Below are 4,771 nucleotides of genomic sequence, written 5' to 3' on the forward strand. Positions count from 1 at the left end.
CGGGCAGATGCACGTCAGATCGTACATTTCACCAGAGACACAGGCCTCATTCCAAATGATTACAGTCAACGAAATCCTGAACTTAGGCATCCCCCCCGTAGATGCAATTCTTCCAAGACCTCGTGGCGCAAAGTAGCGCGTCTGACTCCAGATCAGAAGGTTGGTGTGTTACAAGTCCACGTCTTGGTCAGAATTTTGATGTGGGCAATCTCTGCCTTTACACAGCGAAGTCAATGGAATCAGCACAAGTACCAATGTGGCTTTACAGTTTCAAATGTTGCTAAACAACGACCAATCCGATGTGCTTTAGATGACAGTCGTCTCTCACAAAAGCATGGCACACTGCAAACCTAAATCATATGATGCTGTGTGATTGACAGACTTAAATCAGTCTTCAAACAGGGAGTTTAAACCTGGAGGTTCAGATTAAAAATCCTAAAGTTTCAGACTAAACTGTTTTGGCTATGGGATGTAATTGTCCACAGGTGAACATGTCATGGAGATTTGACAGAAATTGCAATTATAGAAAGACTTTGCAGTGTGCCATGCACGTCAGATCGTACATTTTCCCCAGAGACACAGGCCGTTCATTCCAAATGATACAGTCCGCGAATACTGAACTAGGCACCCCCCATAGATTGCGATTCCTTCGAAGACCTCGTGACGCAACGGTAGTGTCTGAACTCCAGATCAGAACGCTTGCGTTCAAATCACGTCGTGGTCAGAATTTTGATGTGTTGCAATCTTCTTGCCTTTACACAGCGAATCAATGAATCAGCACAAGTACCAATGTGGCCTTTACAGTTCAAATTTGTTGCCTACAACAACACCAATCGATGATGCTTTACGATGACAGCGTCTCTGCACAAAAGATGGCACACTGCAGGATTCCTAAATCAAATGATGCCTGTTGTGATTAGACAGACTTAAATCAGTCTTTCAAACAGGAGCTTTAAACCTGGAGGTTCAGATTTAAAATGACCTCAAGTTTTCAGGACTAAGCTGTTTTGGCCTTATGGGTATTCGTATTTGTCCACAGGCGTGAAACATGTCATGGAATAGTGACCAGAAATTGCAATTATAGAAAAGACTTGTTCTATCGAAGGTATTGAAACATTAAAAGAACGCCCGACAGGGACTTGAAACCCTGGCACCCTCAGATTAAAGTCTGATTGCATCTAGCCGCTGAGCTATCCAGGCCTGCATGGTAGAATTGTTTTCATACACCTAACCTGCCGGGCAGATGCACGTCAGATCGTACATTTCACCAGAACACAGCCTTCATTCCAAATGATACAGTCAACGAAATCTGAACTAGGCATTCCCCCCGTAGCTGCAATTCTTCCAAGACCTCGTGGCGCGCAACAGTGTAGCGCGTCTGACTCCAGATCAGAAGGTTGCGTGTTCAAATCACGTCGTGCGTCAGAATTTTGATGTGTGCAATCTCTGCCTTTACACAGCAGTCAATGAATCAGCACAAGTACCAATGTGCTTTACAGTTCAAATGTTGCTAAACAACGACCAATCCGATGATGCTTTAAGACTGACTCGTCTCTCACAAAAGCATGGGCCACCTGCAAATTCCTAAATCATATGATGCTGTGTGATTGACCAGACTTAAAATCAGTCTTTCAAACAGGGAGTTTAAACCTGGTAGGTTAGAATTAAAAAATCCTAAATTTCAGACTAAACTGTTTTGGCTATGCGATGTAATTGTCCACAGGTGAACATGTCATGGAATGTGACAGAAATGCAATTATAGAAAAGACTTTGCAGTGTGCCATGCACGTCAGATCGTACATTTCCCCAGAGACACAGGCCGTCATTCCAAATGATACAGTCCGCGAAATCTGAACTAGGCATCCCCCCCATAGATGCGATTCTTCGAAGACCTCGTGACGCAACGTAGGCGCGTCTGACTCCAGAGTCAAAGGTTGCGTGTTTCAAACACTCGTGTCAGAATTTTGATGTGTGCAATCTCTGCCTTACACAGCGAGTCAATGATCAGCACAAAGTACCAATGTGGCGTTTACAGTTCAAATGTTTGCTAAACAACGACCAATCCGATGATTGCTTTAAATGACAGTCGTCTCTCACAAAAGCATTGGGCACACTGCAATTCCTAAATCAAATGATGCTTGTTGATTGACAGACTAAATCAGTCTTCAAACAGGGAGTTTAAACCTGGATTCAGATTTAAAATCCAAAGTTTTCAGACTAAGCTGTTTGTGGCTAGGGATTGTATTGTCCACAGCGTGAACATGTCAGGAAAGTGACAGAAATTGCAAATTATAGAAAGACTTGCTTCTGATGGAAGGTGAACATTAAAAAGAACGCCCGAACAGGGACTTGAACCCTGGACCCTCAGATTAAAAGTCTGATGCTCTACCGACTGAGCTATCCAGGCCTGCATGTAATGTTTTCATGACACCTAACTGCCGGGCAGAAGCACGTCAGATCGTACATTTCACCAGAGACACAGGCCTTCATTCCAAATGATACAGTCAACGAAATCTGAATAGGCATCCCCCCCGTAAGATGCAATTCTTCCAAGACCTCGGGCGCAACGTGTAGCGCGTCTGACTCCATATCAGAAGGTTGCGTGTTCAAATCACGTCGTGGTCAGAATTTTGATGTGTGCAATCTCTGCCTTACACAGCGAAGTCAATGAATCAGCACAGGTACCAATGTGGCTTACAGTTCAATGTTGCTAAACAACGACCAATCCGATGATGCTTTAGATGACAGTCGTCTCTCACAAAAGCATGGCACACTGCAAATTCCTAAATCAGATGATGCTGTGTGATTGACAGACTTAAATCAGTCTTCAAACAGGAGTTTAAACCTGATGTTCAGATTAAAAATCCTAAAGTTTTTCAGGAACTGAAAATGTTTTGGCTATGGGATTGTAATTGTCCACAGGTGAACATGTCATGAATGTGACAGAAATTGCAATTATAGACAAGACTTTGCAGTGTGCCATGCACTCAGATCGTACAATTTCCCCAGAGACAGCCGTCATTCCAAAAATGTACAGTCCGCGAAATCTGAACTAGCATCCCCCCCATAGATGCGATTTCTCCAAGACCTCGTGTGCAACGGTAGCGCGTCTGACTCCAGATCAGAAGGTTGCGTGTTCCAATCACATCGTGGTCAGAATTTTTATGTGTGCAATCTCTGCCTGTTACACAGAAGTCAATGAATCAGCACAAGTACCAATGTGGCTTTACAGTTCCAAATGTTGCTAAACAACGACCAATCGATGATGCTTTAGATGACATCGTCTCTCACAAAAGCATGGCACACTGCAAATTCCTAAATCAAATGATGCTGTGTGTGACAGACTTAAATCAGTCTTCAAACATGGAGTTTAAACTTGGAGTTCAGATTGAAAAATCCTAAAGTTTTCAGACTAAGCTGTTTTGGCTATGGATTGTATTGTCCACAGTGAACATGCCATGGAAAGTGACAGAAATTGCAATTCGTAGAAAGACGTGCTTCTGATGGAACGGGTAACATAGAAAAGAACGCCGACGCGAATTCGAACAGGCTATACCCTGTGGACCCTCAGATAAAGTCGGATGCTCTACCGACTGAGCTATCCAGGCTTGCATGTAATTGTTTCATACACCTAACCTGGCCGGGCAGATGCACGTCAGATCGTACATTTCACCAGACACAGGCCTTCATTCCAAATGATACAGTCAACGAAATCTGAACTAGGCATCCCCCCCATAGATCGCGATTCTTCCAGACCTCGTGGCGCAACGCCTGTAGCGCTCTGACCCAGATCAGAAGGTTGCGTTTTCAATCACGTCGTGGTCAGAATTTTGATGTGTGCAATCTCTGCCTTATTACACAGCGAAGTCAATGAATCAGCCACAAGTACCAATGGGCTTTACAGTTCAAATTGTTGCTAAACAACGACCAATCCGATGATGCTTTAGAATGACAGTCGTCTCTCACAAAAAGCATGGCACACTGCAAATTCCTAAATCAAATTATAGCTGTGTGATTGACAGACTTAAATCAGTCTTCAAAACAGGAGTTAAAACCTGGGTTTCAGATTAAAAATCCTAAAGTTTTCAGACTAAGCTGTTTTGGCTATGGGGATTGTATTTCACAGTGAGACATGTCATGGAAAGTGACAAGAAATTGCCAATTATAGAAAGACTTGCTCTGATGGAAGTGGAACATTAAAAGAACGCCCGAACAGGACTTGAAGCCGGGACCCTCAGATTAAAAGTCTGATCTCTACCGACTAGAGCATCCTGGCTCTGCATGTAATTGTTTTCATACACCTAACCTGCCGGGCAGATGCACGTCAGATCGTAACATTTCACCAGACACAGGCCTTCATTCCAATAGATGACAGTCAACAAAATCTGAAACTAGCATCCCCCCCTAGATGCAATTCTTCCAAGACCTCGTGGCCGTCAACGGTTAGCGCGTCTGACTCCAGATCAGAAGGTATGCGTGGTTCAAATCACGTCGTGTCAGAATTTTGAGTGTGCAATCTCTGCCTTTACACAGCGAAGTCAATGAATCAGCACAGGTACCAATGTGGCTTTACAGTTCAAATGTTGCTAAACAACGACCAATCCATGATGCTTTAGATGACCAGTCGTCTCTCACAAAGGCATGCACACTGCAAATTCCTAAATCAGATGATGCCTGTGTGATTGACAGACCTTAAATCAGTCTTCAAACAGGGAGTTTAAACCTGATTGTTCAGATTAAAAATCTAAAGTTTTCAGACTTAACTGTTTTG

At 43.5% G+C, this 4,771-nt stretch overlaps 1 non-coding gene across 1 annotated transcript; it reads right to left on the reverse strand.

Moving 5' to 3' along the window:
• Nucleotides 1–2,334: 2,334 nt before the first annotated feature.
• trnak-uuu (transfer RNA lysine (anticodon UUU)) lies at nt 2,335–2,407 on the reverse strand. Its single transcript has one exon. It is a non-coding gene; the product is annotated as a tRNA-Lys (tRNA).
• Nucleotides 2,408–4,771: the final 2,364 nt, after the last annotated feature.

Source organism: Salvelinus sp. IW2-2015, linkage group LG1, assembly GCF_002910315.2.
Source record: "Salvelinus sp. IW2-2015 linkage group LG1, ASM291031v2, whole genome shotgun sequence".
Lineage (NCBI taxonomy): Eukaryota > Metazoa > Chordata > Actinopteri > Salmoniformes > Salmonidae > Salvelinus > Salvelinus sp. IW2-2015.